General features: G+C 37.5%; 1 pseudogene; it reads right to left on the bottom strand.

Annotated features, from left to right (window-relative positions):
* Window positions 1-514: 514 nt before the first annotated feature.
* LOC148028504 (uncharacterized) lies at window positions 515-15,770 on the bottom strand (annotated as a pseudogene).
* Window positions 15,771-15,980: the final 210 nt, after the last annotated feature.

Raw genomic sequence — 15,980 nt, 5'->3', positions numbered from 1 at the left:
GTTCAATCTACGCGCGTTCCTAAGCCTCTCCTCCTCTAAGGTCTCCTGAACGCGGACTACCTACTCCTTTTTATTTTCTTCCTGCACCTCCTTCTTAATGTTCTTCTTCACTACCTCAATCCACCCCTCCTTATTCCCTTCTAATTCTTCCTTCATGTTTGCTTTGATTTTTTCCTCCCATCCCTCTCTTGAAGCCTCAACTTCGGTTTTAATGCATACCTGGAGGTCCTCTCGTCATTCCTTCATGATAGCCTCTCGGAGGTCCGCTTTGAAATCCGCGTCCTCTCTTGCCTCCCGTAGATGTGACACTTTCGTTTGTAGCTTGTCCAGGTCGGTTTTGAGATCCCTCTTCTCTTCCATTCACCATCTCCTCTAGTCGCCGGATCCTCTCATGGAGCCGACGGGTTTCTTGGTTCAAGGCATTATCCGCATCCTTCTTGAAATCTTTCTTCACCTCCTTGATAGCCTGGCTGATTAGAAGCTCCACGTTATGAAGCTCGAGTGGCATGTCGCCTCACAAGGAAAAAGCCCCCTCGATAGACCCATTGAATGTCAGAGAGACCACCTTCAATGAAGAAAGTTTCCCACTTTTCACCTCCTTCTGAAACTGCACATCCACAAATGTTGTCCCAGCTTGCACATTCCAAGAGCCTTCCTTCTGCAATGCCTCTAAGCTTGACAATGTGTAACCCTTTGGAAGAACTCCCAATAGATAAGCAATCAAGAAATGTCCTGCCTCGTGCAGATCTATGCACGATGCTAGAGTAAGGGCAAGTAAGATGCCAAGCACTTGAATTTGATTTAGCTGCAATGTCTGCCACATAACCAAGCCACCCAAGGCTACAGCAATTTGTAGATTCCTTCGAACTTCTCCAAGTGTAGAGTCCACAGGAGACAAAAGACAGTCTGTCTCTATATTATTCAGTCGCAAATCTGCAAGAGAGTATAACCTCTGTGGGACCTGTCTTGTAGAGCCAAAAGCCCTGACGCCATTGCGAGCGCCTCTAGAAGTAGGATGATGGCCAGGGCCTTGCTATCGTTCCCAGCCTCGAGTTCCTTGTCCAGACGCCTGAGAATGCTTGCTTTGGTATCCTCTTCTTCTTGCAAACTTAATTGCGGGGCAGAACCAGATTCATTTGAAGTGGAGACGCCTTCTCCATGTGAGGAGTTGTCCCGCAAACTCTTCTTCTGGCAAACTTAGTTGTGGGGCAGAATGAGAGAGAGAGAGAGAGAGAGAGAGAGAGAGAGAGAGAGAGAGATCATGATCTCGATCTCTCATTGTGCACGTCTTTGCTAACTTGACATCATGTTGTTGTAATATTAATATTCATAGGCTATACTTTGAACTAATCATATGTGTGTACATGTGTGTATGAGCATATTAAGACTTCCAATATACACACATAAATACATGCACACATACATATGTATATCTATTAATGAGAGAGAGGCATAGAAAGATAGATTTTTAGTGACAATAGTTTTTGAATAAGAGAGAGGGAGGGCTATGATTATGTAGAGGTTTTGATTCATGATTTTTCTATGTTTTTGCTATGTAGATTGATGCTCAAGATAGAGATGCATTGACAAATGTAATGCTAGAGGATACTATTACAAATGCTATGGTTGACAAGTCTAACATTATTAATGGGGATGTGATGATGGATCATATTGATGCTAATGTGCAAGAGATGGATGATGCTATCAGAGTTGAAGGTATGACATAAATATATCCTTTGGATGAATACACCAATGCGTAGATGGATGCTCCATAGACTCAAAGATATAGGATATTACACTAATATTTTGGTCTACCCTCTGATCTCAGAGGATTTAATGAGTTCATGGGTATTAGTCATGGAAGGCTATATGGATGATGGATGTCATGCACTATCAATGCCTTCTGATCTAGGTGGAATTAGAGATTGGAATTGTTATGCATTCTAGAATATACCGATGACTTGGCTATTTGATCCTAGTGGGAGGTTGATTATTCAAAAGAAGAAGTTCATGATCATATTAGTGTTTGATCTAGGTGGCTACATAGTGCGGCACATCAAAGGGATATGTAGGTTCGAAGAGGGTGGATATCGTGATGTTGTGCATCCACTTATGAAAAGCCTAGGAAAAAGGACATGAGTTAGATGTTTTGAGTAGTTGAAGTTAGCGACAATATTTATATATTTTGGTTTGGCTAGTGAGATTGATTGTATAGATGATCTAAGTTATATGAATAAAGGCTCATGCATGAAGGGCCCTAATTTGTTGATGGTGAAATGGGTGGCATTGTACGACTAATGAGTACATGCTTTTAGCATTGTTTTTGAGTACCTTTACATCTTTGGAAGGATAGGAGGAATGGTTAATGATCGGTATATACAAGAAAGGTGGCTCATGGCTTTCTTGATAACACCTCGATACATGATCCAATGGATGTAAGTTGTGTGGCCATAAGTGTGGTGAATGATAACATGGACAAGGATGGGAAAAAGCTCTCAACCTTCATTCAAATATGCTTGATTGGTGAATGATAGTTGACTTGGAGAAAAACAAAGAGAAGGAGAAAAATAAGTATTTAATATATATTATCATGCATTGTGGGAAAAAAAGGGATTTTCCTTGCATGCTTTTAGGAACGCAAAGGAGGGTGGGGGTGCAACATGAATTCTGGTAAAGGAGGATGTTCATGTAGGGGGATGGGGGAATACTATTATGCATAAGAGCAGCTAGTGTGTCTTCCTTCCTACTTTTATTTTTGTGTATTCCCTAGACTACGTTAGAACACACCTTGCTAAGGAGGCCAACACTATAAAGAATGGAGGGGAGCATCAGTTCAATGGACTCTTGGCTTTCTACAAGAAGAGTCTGAAGTTTAATGGCCTTCTTAAGTTTTACTAGGGTTTCAATAGTTCTTGTGTTGAAATCATTGTGTATACCATGACCAATAATTTGGACTATATGACTCTCTAAAGCTAGATGTGCTTGTTGAAAATCTTTGTATTTTGGAGTCTCTTATAACTCTGACTCTGTTGATGGATATCAACCACCTACATGAAGAGGATGGTTTCTCTTGTGTGGATCTATTGGGACCACCAGTGTGTTGACAATTCAAGGGGTACAAGGCCTTCATGACAATTCAAGAGATGACTATAATAAGGTAAATATTCATGAAGTGTGGCCTAATATCTAGTGTGAATTGAAGTACTGATGATGCAATGTTGATACAATGCTTGACGTTGCTGATTTGGTTTTATGTAGAGAAGGCTTAGAAATCATTTGCTATTTTTGTATATATATGAAAGACATTTTGAGATTTTGATGAGTTGGCCTCTATCATGATTACCAAAGGGATCAATATGTGGGGTGAATTATCTGAGAGAAGTGGTAAACAGGTTCAAGCATTTTACTCAAGTTTAGAAAGGGAATGTGGTAGATCCTCTTCGAGAGATTGTGGTATAGTAGTATTGGTGATAACCAACAAAACAAGTTAAATGAGCATTTGGTGAAATGAAGGTTTCAAGAGGCCATGAAAACTTTAGAGACACGACGAGCTCTAGAGGAAGAGGTGGATGATAAAATAGAGGTTTTGGCAATTTTGGTATTGTTTGCCATTATTATTGTAACACATGTCATTTTACAGCCCATTCTTATAGGAAGAAGGATGATAACTATAGGAGTGGTAAATTACAACAACAAAACTATGCATCGTCCTTTCATGACAAAATGAAGACCAACATGAGCATCTGTTTGTTTTGTAGCATATGATGAATACTGTTCCAAGAAATGGGACACATGATGATATATGATTTGTCAGTTTAGGTGACTTTAATCATATGACGAGTCATGCTCAATGGTTTGGAAAGAAAGGGATTTACAAAATCTAGGTTATGTGTAGACGGTGCCATCCAATTTTAGAAATTTAAAAAATATATATTCTTGCATGATGGCCAAACAAAGAGTCTATCAAATTTATTAAATGTGCCATTAATCACAAATAATTTAGTGGTTGGACAAATGATAAAGCAAGAGTTGCAATTTTGATGTAATGTAAAAGGTTGTTTTGTAGAAGACTAATGATAAGTGCAAGTTGATCCACAAAAGGAAGTGGAGCTCATCAATGTTCACTTTAGAATCTAGAATTCCTACTATGAATGTTGCTATGTATACTAAAAGAAAAGAAGTGGTTGCATACATTAAAATATAGCACAAATATATTGGACATACAAATGTGTAAAGGTTGAAATTAATGTAGTATAAACGGCTGATTGCAAGTTTGCTTGTTTTTAGGGTTATAAAATTTCATAAAGTGTATAAAGCATATCAGTTTGGTAAGCATGCAAGACAACCTTTTTCTCATGAGAAAGATATAAGTAGAAATATACTTGATGTTGTAAATACACATATTTCAGGGCCTACACAAAATATATCTCTTGGTGGTAGCAAATACTTTATCATGTTTATTGATTATTGTTCAAGAAAGCTATGGATATATTTCTTGAACAAAAAAGAGTGATGTATTTGAGCACTCCAAAACATCCAAGGCTGCTATTGAAATAGAAACATACTTGACAGTTAAGTACTTGAGGTCAGATGGAAGAGAATATTACCTCTCTAATGAGTTTACTGACTTCTTGACATCTCATGGGATAAAGAGACTGTTTACTCACAAATATACCCCACAACAAAACGGGATTGTAGAAAGAAAAAAATAAACATATTGCAAATTTTGCACGAGCATTGATGGTTGAAAAGAATATGCCAAAATATTTTTCATATGAGGCTATTCATATTGATGTTTATATTATGAATAGCTTCCACATGTATAATTCATGGGATAAGCCCTAAAGAATGCTTTATAAGCAAAATGACCAATGTATCACACCTGAAAGTGTTTAGTTGTATTGCATATGTTCATGTACCAAATGAGCTACATAACAAAATTGATCAAAAGGCTAAAAAATATATTTTAATTAGATACTCTTTAGAGCAGAAAGGGTATTGTCATTATAACCCAATCATCATAGGTGAGTTTAGAGTGAGGAGGGATACTTTTTTAATGAGATAAGCTATTGATATGAATCTAGTGGTGATACATTAGGTGATTATGATAATCATGATCGTTATGTGCAAAAGAAAAAGCAAAAATCATAGTCTTAGTAGACCATAAACATCATCTAGTACTACATCTACAATTAGCCCTTGGTTTGGGCGACTAAGGAGTAGCCCCACATCTTCAAGTGCATCTACAAGTATTGAAAGTAAAGACAAAGGGAATAAGAAAGTGTCGGATGGTAATGATGCATCTACCAGTTATTTGGGATCTGATTGAGATTCCAATATGGTTCAGAGAAATTGGATGTTGAGCTTGGTATTCCTTCAGTTAGGACACCAGGTGTAAAAAGAGCACATGGTAAGGTAAAGGCTCTACTGAGTGATCCTATGGTACATAGGTCTAGCATGGTAAGATACCCTATTAAATGATTTAGTTTTGAAGGTTATGCAACTCACCATTATGCTTACATGATAATGTTAGTTGAGAATGTTGAACCCACTTGCTTTGAGGATGCTATTGGTCATGCTTATTAGGATGTAGCAATGAATGAGATGGCTGCATTAGAAGCCAATAAGACTTGGAATTTGGTACCATTGCTTGAGGGCAAGAAAGTTATTTGCTATATGTAGATTTAAAAAATCAAGCAAAACATAGAAAGTTATGTTAGTAGTTGTAATGCTAGACTAATTGCAAAAGGTTATGCTCAAACATATAGCATATATTATGAAGAGACATTCACTCCAGTCTCTAGCATGGCAACATGTGTGATTGTCTTGATAGCACCCAAAGATTGGATTTTGTAGCAATTGGATGTCAAGAATGTATACTTGCATTGTGACTTGCCGGAAGAGGTGTATATGGAGCAGTTGACATGTTGTGAAGATTTAGAGCATCCCATATGTGAGGGCTCTATAGCATCAGAGGGAGGTGACATGTAGAACAAGTTGAAGGCCCATCCAAGTATTATCATTGTGATAAAAAGGGGCATTTTCACAAGGATTGCAAAAGAGGTAGAGGCTTCAAGGCAGAGATGAAGATGAAGCAAGATCCTAACTCCTCTACTCAATCATCATCTTTCTTAGACACTCAGACTTTGATCCTAGAAAAGGCCAAGGCCAAGAAATAGACATGATCATCTTCTTTAGATCGCAAAAAGGACTTGGTGTCTCCTCTTGCTTTCCAATACCAGTGATACAATCATCCCTTATGACTCTCCAATGCAAGAGAGGATGCGTAAGCGGGCGGTGAGATGGGGTAGGTACGCCTCATCTGTATCAATATATAGGTACACAAGTTCTATAAGGGAGCATCCTGAACACACCAACTGAAGTCTGACAAGTTTTGAAATCTTAGAGTTAAGATTGACATCTAAGTCCATGATAGGATATTATTTGACACAGCGGTATTAGCTCCTAGTTTGAACTCATATGAGGCAACACTTTGGCCATCTTGACAAAAGGCAAGGAATCTATGGTCACGTATGTTTAGAGGCATTTTTGATGGGATAATCTTGTACTAGATGCTCAACATTGACACTTAGATTCTGTTTGAAACACATTAGTGGTGGCTTCATCATCCACTACTTGGATATCCATGGTCCTATTTTGGTGGCCTTTGTTGTATAGACTATGATGAGTCATTTTCTTTATATCATTCTATTATATCAAATCACCCATGATCTAAGAGAGGATGTTAGCAATTTGATTAGCTTGTGTGAGTCTAATTCATATTTGACATTTCTAGGTCCTTTAGACATTTTATTGTGACCATTATGATGTTTATCTGAGCATTTTATGTAGATCGATATGTTGTCATTTATGGCATATTTTTTTCCTTTATATTCAAGCTCCTTCTCAGTCAATCATTATCACACACAAGTTCTATTGGAGCGAGAAATTTTTCATCTTAGATATAAATAAAATTCCATGGCTAAAGTATTCCAACATCATGCTTTAATTTGATTTATATAAAAAAATCCATGAAGTTACACTCTTTTAATTTTAAATTTATAGAAAAGATATAACTATTGCCTCTAAAATTCACAAATGGGGTATATAAATGATACAAAAATTCAAAAAATAAGTTTTTAAACTATCCTATAAGGTGATCCCCCCAAGGCAATCTCTATATAATTTCCTAGTTGAAAATTTGGTATATAATTTTCTACTTGAAAATTCACATAAGTTAGAGAAATTAGGGATTCCCTAGTTTTTGTAACTAGGAAATGTTTCATCTTCCCTATGAATTACTTTCCCTACCTATGTGTATCCTTTAGCAGAGAATTGATAGGGAATTTCTTTTTTTTTTCCCCTATGTAGGAAATGATTAAAAGTTCTTTGTGATAGTCATTCAATTGGTGAAAATAATTAGGATTGGCATGTAATCATGTATTCATGTAATCATCCTTCTGTTGGCACTCCAAAAGCTCTTCAAAACCATCTTCACTTTCCTCCCATGATTGTCGCCATAATAGATCATTCTTCATGTAGGCATGATTACACAATTGACAACTAATAGTTCCACCCCTTTCTATGCTCACTTCAACATGTTATATGGCCCTTATTATGCTATAGTCCCAAAGCACAACTTCTTCCATGGAGACCTAAAACAATGCACCCTAATTGTGACATCCCTAGAGTTTTCTAATCAGCCTTGCACTAGTTGGGACATTACTATTGCCTTAGCTTCGTGTCAAACATTAGTGTTGACTTAGCCTTGTGTCAAATGCTCATGTCATGTTTCAACTATCTCTTTTTGCATTATTGTAGCTTTCTCTTCCTCGTCAACGTGAGGTGGGGTGAAGTTCCATCACTGGCATGTGCAGACGCCGTCTTCCCATCTTCTAATTCAATTCTAGGTTTTGGTGCCTTCTAGAATGGCACTTGGTATCTTCCACTCTAAACAATATTCAGTCACTTTCAAGTGATTATGTCCAAGATAAGTATCATGACTTGCATCCAATTTCCAAATGCTTTCTTTGTGAGCAATAGTGAGTCCAAAAGCCAGCATTGGTCCCTCTCAACCTACCGACTTCCCTCAATCCTCCATGGATCCAATCTAGCATGGTATATTAGGCACCCTCCTATTTGTATGGCTCTTCCATAGTCATGTCAAACATCATGTTGTAGTCCACGTTGCACTATTACATTATCATGAATTTCTTCAATATGCTATCAATAAGCTTTGATCATGCTTGCTAAATTAGAGTTGATAAAAGAAAAAGAACTTCAAGAATCCAACAATACTTCTACATTCAAAACATTAGTTTGCACACTAATCGTGCTTACAATTCACTTTTGGGAACTTCATGTTGAGGCTTGCATGTATGAATGGTTCGCTTCTTGCATCCGTTCATCTAGGAGTTGTTTGATAATGAAAGCTCTTCAAGTTGAACATCTTGTACGTACTTTCTTTATTACATTTCATGGTCTTTGTGGCTTCCAACAATTCTTGGATATGTGACCACACACATTACCATTGAAACACTTTGGCTATCCTTGGGTATCTTTACCAAGTAATCGTCTTTGAGCATTTTGGATAATGACTATCAAGGTTGGCTATATCTTTTTTTCTTCTTGTTGAAAATATCTTCTTCGTCATTGAGAAGGTTTCCTTCAATTCCTTGAGCAATCTAAATATCATATGAAAAAGTCTCAAGACCTTGAACTTAACCCTGTACGAAGATCGTGTCTTAGTCTAGGCCATTAAAAAAATAACTTCACATGCTCTATCATTTTTATATCAAATCTCATCACAATTTTCTTCAAATGCACAATAAATTGAGAAATTGTTTCATGCTCCTTTTGTTCACACTCATTAAATCTTTTGGAGAGCACTTTTTGCTACATTGTCATGAGCAAAATCTGGTACTATAGCTATCCTGAAAGAATTCCAATTATGTTTTAACTTGTCAAGTTGTTGAATATACCATGTGGATGTAATTCCTTTCAAAACCATTTGTTCCTCATTGAATGTTTCTCCTTCTTGCCATCATTGATGATCATCTGCAACATTTTTTAAGGGATCTAACCAAGATAATATGTCTACATCCTATAGAATAGAAAAAGATTTTGGGTGAACCTTCCTATGTTGGGTTGAAGAAGAAGAAGAAGAAGAGGTAGCTTGATTAGCTAACAAATATAGAATGGCTTGATTAGTAGAAATTTGTTGGTTGGTTGTAGATAGTTGTTGCAATGCTACACTAACAGATTACAACGAATAATCTAGGCTAGAAGGTTGAACAATAGACGATTCATAAGAAATCATAATTTCATCTCTTGGATTACCAAATCTGATGAGTGATGCTTCCTCTCTCCACCAATAACTATGTATAAAATTCCTATCCAACAAGATCTACAAGACACATTATATTGGCTAGAAAGGGGAAAGATCAATTACTGGAAAAAGAAAGATAAATAAAATAGAGCTTCAACTCTCATGTTTTCCTTCCTTCCTTCTCTAGACAATCCCTACTTAAATACATGAGTTAGTTACTAACAACAAAGAAGTGATTGGTTTGTTGGGGTGCTTAGTTTGTTGACTCACTAAACCAACACCCCTAACAAACTTTTGAACTTTCCTATGGTATGCTAATGTTGGGGCCCGCCACAAAGCCATTTCCATGAATTTTAATAAAAAGAGAGAAATAAGGCTCCTTTTGATATTTCAACATATGAAGGACTACACAAAGTGTGGACTCGCTTTTGTAATTGTCGCAAATCATAATTATAAGCACATGTAACTTTATATATATAGGCCTTGGCTAAAATTGTCTTATCTAAAAGTGCAAGTATACTAAACCATTTACATCTCTGAGACACACATGTCCCTTGCAAGTAATGTGATAATCGAGCTATTGCAAAAGATGGTCATGCATAATGTTGTCTACATCATGAGTTAAATTGGGGGGGGGGGGGGGGGGGGGGGGTAATCCAAACACGTGATATGTATAGAGGGTATTGTAGATGGACCATATATATTAGGAACAATTATATTCTATTCTATACTTTTCATGCACGAATCAAGGGAGAAACTCTCTATAACAAGTGTAGATAGGAACTCACTTTTCACCTACTCCATTTAACTAGGAAAAACTACTTAGGTGTGATTGGAGATACTAAAAGCACCTTCCAAAACCACTAGTTGTAATGCCTTTATAAAGGTACCTCATCTTCATAAATAGAGTGCTCAATACTATTTTGTAATTGGACTCTTGCTACTCTTGTGTTGTCACTTATCTCCATCCCTCTCTCAATATTTTAAGACACAACTCATTCATATAAGATAGTAGCATAATGGGAAAAGGGTACCAATACCACACTTACAACCACTAACTTTGCCTAATCACCCACCCAACCAATCAAGATGCAAGAATGGCATTACCCTTGAATACGAGTAGCAAGGGATGAGATATCACAAGATTCAATGTCTAAAACGACTCACACCAGGCAAGACAAAGGATCACAATCAATCTTTCTTATCTTTAAGGGTATCATTTGCATCATTCTTCAAGGGTTATTGTGTAGGACACAAGCATATGATATATGTCCTTATTAGAATTATAAGAAAATTCCTGGTATACAATAGGTGCATCTCATATAGGGGAGACACCCTCAGGGATTAGAAAGCTCCAAAAGATAATAAATAGATCACAAGAAATATGGCAAGCTTCATCAGAACTTCTTGCAACAGCTAATCACAATTATCCATGAGCCCATAGGCCAATTGTCTTACCTCCATAAGTAAGAGTTTTGACCTCACCAAAAACCAATCACATTTATATCATTGAACTAAACACAAAAGTTGATTATAAAACTAAATAATAGGCACACAAGCCAAAAAGATGACTTCTATTGAGTTGAGATAGAAAACTTGAAATTGAGCTCCACAAGACCACCCAAAGAACTATAAAATAATAACAATTTCTTTTAGGCCAAGAGCCCACAAGCCCTCACAAAAGCCTTAGCAAGACTTTAAAGATACCAAAAAAGAGCTAATTGCTACATGGCCATATACAAGATAAGTAGCACCACTCTAAACACCTCTTCCACAAAGCCAAATGCCAACAACACATGAACTCACAAAGAAACCCATTTTACACAATGAAAGATTAATACATAAATTCTCACCTTATATGAGTCTCATGGTACCATGGAAAATTTGCATCACATGATCATCATGGAAGTCTCACAAAGTTCCTCAATGGCTTATCCCTTTATTATACAATTTTAAGATGAAAAACAACCTCATTCTGTCATACAAAATAGCTCAATAGTGTTCTTCTTGAGGTTGCAACATCAACCTCTTGCTCATCTTCTTTGTGTTTTGAGAACAAGTTAGTAAAATATTTATTTAACTACCCATAAGAGAGGATAAAAGGTTGGAAAAACACTCTATAACAACACACTCAAGCTCATATCTTCTTTAAAGTAAGGGAAAAAATCAATGATCTCCAATTCTGAAGGGGTTGATAGGCTCATTTTGAGCATGGTATGGTCTTCAAAGACCTTCATGAGCTGGTCTTCTAAAGTAGCTTTATTCCTTTTCCGTTATAATAATTTATGCACACACACACATAAATGTATATATACGTGTGTGTGTGTGTGCATACATACACAATATACATACATATGTGTGTGTGTGTGTGTGTGTGTGTGATTCTTCTTAACCAAACCCTATAGTATGAGAACTTTATCCATGGTTTAGAAGAAAAGAAGGAGAAGAAGGCAACCCATCTACTCATGTAGTTCTTGAATGGAGAGAATATGACTATTATATTTACTTCAAATGGGAAGGAAAAGAAGAATAGCGGCAAGGGACATCCTTTCTTTCATTGTTGAAGGAGAAGAAAAATAAGAAACCACATACCAAGATATACAATAGTATGGTCATGTTTAACATAGTTGTGTCCTTTCCATCCTCCATTGTTACCAAGCCTAATGGCTCTTTCTATAAAGCTCTTGGAGTTCCCACCTTAGTTGCCTTGTGCTACAATCTATGTCACTGTGGTCCTAATCATTATAGTCATTTTTATGGAAATTAGTGGTTTTTTTTAATTTTGAGTTGGGAAAAAGGAATGGAAATGGGATAAAATTGGAGAAAATGTTAATTTTTAGTCAAAATAATAACACAATACAAATAAATCAGAAAATACCTATTTTCTATGAATAATAAATAGAAAAAATAGCAAAAAATAAAGAAAACTGGAGTTTTCGCGCGCAAAAAATATGAAAAAATAATATTTATGTACGTGAATGTTTGGCAAGGTCAAAGCATGAGGTTAATCTTGAGTTTGGCGCTTCCTTTGTGTTATAGTATGTATTTAGTTTTTTTACATACAAAAATGATACAAAACAATCATTTACACCTATGCACCACAGCAAACCTAAACGGTGGGGGAGGGGATAAAGTTTGTGCGACGATCTAATTGCTGAAAATATACAAATTTTGATTTCCCTCTTTGTGCATAGCATTTAGGGATCGTTCCATAATTAAATATAGGTGACTAGTAGCACGGAAGTTCTGGTGCTAGTCCCTAAAGCAGTGCAGCACGTAATGCTTAGTTAAAATTCATGAAAGGGTTATTTTCCGCACCTCACATGGTTGGTTTTTTAAAATCATAAAATGGTTGTGCACAATTGTCATATACCTTGCATCAAGCATGCCATGTGGTATCTCCTAGCATGCATTGCACTTGATTGATAAACTTTGACCAATGCTAAGAGGACAGGAAACCCAAGCTGTAGGTTAGACGGGTGCTTCCATTGGGGAAAATTTTGTGAGGTAAATAAAAATATCCTAGAACACTGAATTACCAAGGCAAATACTGCAAAAAGGAAAGGCTTCTAATCTATGAGCCATAACAAGGGGTCAAAAGATTAAAGAGGGTGACAAAGGAATGGTAAAACCTGTCGAGGGAAGCCCTAAGCAATATGCTAGGGAAAAGTGAGTCCTAAATCCTGATAAGGAAGGTGGACCGTTAAGACCTGTTGGCAGTAAAGTCGATCCCGAGGAGGATAAAGGATTGCCAAGAAAGAAGGTAAAGGCTAAAAAAGAAGCACCAAAGCCGATGGAAAGGCCAAAGGAGAGAATGGTGTGGCGCGAGAAGAGAAATTTAGCTAATTACCACGACTTTGATCTAGCAAGTTCCCTTTGCGAAGTCAAACCAGACGTGAATCTCCTGCAATTGATTAAACTTTCTCTAGGAGTAAGCAAGGAATTCAAGGAAATCCTACGTATAGGGTATATAGTAGAATCTTTGGGCATAGCTAGAGTGGGGGAAGATTGGTATGATCATACTGAAAAGCATTGCCCTAGGGCTCCAGCATATGTGGATGGAATATTAGTGGAACATGCTATCATGGACACTGGATCCTCCGTCAATATCATAAGTTTAGACTTAATGAAGAGGTTAGGTCTAGAGATCCAAAAAGACGGCTCCACTCTTCTTAGGATGGCTGATGATAGTCTAAGACTACCAAAAGGTTGCATTACTAAGGTTCACAATACAGTTGCGAGCATGGAATGCTATCTGGACTTTAGGGTGATAAGGTTTGTAAGATGTCTTAGCTATCGGGTTTTGCTAGGCAGGCCATGGATTCCACGGACAGATTGTTAAGTCGATATACCCGCTGGTCAAGTGATTCTAGGTCGAGGTACCCATTGTGCAATAGTGGATGCTTACCCTGAGTCTCCTCAGAGTGAGAAAGCTCCACTATCCTCCACTGAACTAGAAACAGTAGATGATCCATTTGGTAGTGAGACGTCATCGAGGGATGGATCTAAGGAAGGGTCCACTACAGAGGATATTTATCAGATAACCTTGAATGAGCCGATAGAGCCTCACGATTGAATAAGAGACGCGGACATTATTGAGCTGGATCTTGGTACGCTAAATGATTCATGAACAATTAAATTAGGGTCCATGCTCAGTTCGAAAGAAAGAAAGGATTATGTGTCCTTAATTTGAGAGTTTCGTGACATTTTTGCTTGGAGCTATGATGAACTTCAAGGTATTCGTCCCAGTCTAGTTGTGCATACTATTTCTGTAAACGAAGGTACTTGCCCTGTACGTTAGAAAGTAAGGCGTATGCCTTTTGAATTAAGGGATGGGTTGTACAAGGAACTACAAAAGTTGTGTAAAGCGGGTTTGATATTCTCTGTTCAGCATACTGAATGGTACTCACCAGTTGTGATCAGGAAGAAGAATAATAATCAAATCCATATTTGTGTAGATTTTAGAGAGTTGAATAAGCAGACTGTTAAAGATTACTACATGTTGCCGTTTATTGACCAAATTTTGGATCAACTAGCGAGTAGGGAAATATATTCGTTTATGGACTGCTTTGCAGGGTATAACCAAATAGCGATCGCTGAGCAAGACAAGCTAAAAACGACGTTTATTATAGTCTTTGGTATGTTTGCATACCATGTGATGGCATTTGGGTTGTGTAATGCACCTGGTTTGTGGCAAAGAACAACCGACGAGACCTTTGGTGACATCTCCCCAGAGGAGTTGAAAGTATTCATTGATGATCTAGGGGCAGCCATCATAAGGGATAGACAGTTGATCATTTTGCAGAAGTTTTTTGAGCGTTGTAGACAATTTTGCATAGCTCTTAACCTATGGAAGTGTGTGTTCAGAGTCCCTTATGGGCTCTTGTTAGGACATGTGGTTAGTTTTGTAGGGATTGCGACTGATCCTGAAAAGATCAAGGTCATAGTCGATATGAGTCCACCACATACTCCAAAGGAAGTGCATAGCTTTCTGTCATCAGTAGGGTATTATCGGAGGTTTATCAATGCCTTGGCAGAAATAACATTACCATTGACTAACCTATTGTCCTTTAATTGACAGTTTTCATGGAGTGATGCTTGCAAAGTGTCTTTTGATTATGTGAAGTAGGAGCTTGCCAAAGCACCTGTTTTAAAAGCACCAAAAAGGGGCGAAATGTTCTATATATTTTCAGCAGCAACCATGTATAGTGGTACCATCCGATAGCTTTGGGAGAAAAAGTGGTACCATCCGATAGCTTTTGCTAGTCGGAAGTTGGGTGTATCAGAAATTAACTACACCTATATGGAGAAGTTGTGCCTTGCGATGGTATCTGTGACCAAAAAGTTTAGGTACTACATTCTTTACGAGAGGGTGGTTTTTTGTACGAAGACGGAAGGGCTTTGATTGTTGTTGAATAAGTTACAGTCACTTGACCATTTAGCAAAGTGGTTAATCACTTTGCAGGAATTTGATTATGAGATTAAGAGCAAGCGGCTAAAGCTTCAGGGCATTATAGAGTGTCTTGTGGATTTTGGAGAGCCAAAAGAGGTCTTGGCTAAAGGAAGTGGCATGGAGACTTTGTTCAAGATTGATACAGCGGCTATTCCCTCTTGGTATGCTGCTATAATGCTCCATCTTTCTACGGGAGAGACTAGAGATACTTTATCAAAATCGGAGAAGAGGAAGATTAAACAGCAGGCATTAAAATTCTCCTTGATCGTAGGAACATTATATTGGCAGGGTGTTGATGATATTTATCACCAATGTGTGATGCTTGACGAGGTTCCCTTTATTTTGGAAGAGTGCCATGACTCTGCTTGTGGAGGGCACTTTGTTGGGCGGTTAACGAAACAGAAAGCTTTAAGAGCTGGATATTGGTGGCCATCCATCTTCCAAGATCCCTTTGAGTACGTTAAGAGATGTGATACCTTTCAAAGCCATGACAGCAAAGAGAATAGGAAATGCCCACTTACACCTATCATGGCTATCCTTCCATTTAAGAAGTGGGGCATTGACTTTGTGGATCCTATCACCCCGTCGTCTACTACTCAGAAGAGGTACATTATAGTAGCAACTGATTATTTTACAAAATGGTCAGAAGCACGGGCGATGAGGTAGGACAATGCAAAAGAGACTACCAATTTCCTACTT

The sequence above is a fragment of the Lygodium microphyllum genome, chromosome 11, assembly GCF_053477565.2.
Source record: "Lygodium microphyllum isolate KBCC chromosome 11, Lygodium_microphyllum_v1.1.10, whole genome shotgun sequence".
Classification (NCBI taxonomy): domain Eukaryota; kingdom Viridiplantae; phylum Streptophyta; class Polypodiopsida; order Schizaeales; family Lygodiaceae; genus Lygodium; species Lygodium microphyllum.
This window is presented reverse-complemented; position numbering and strand designations above follow the sequence as displayed.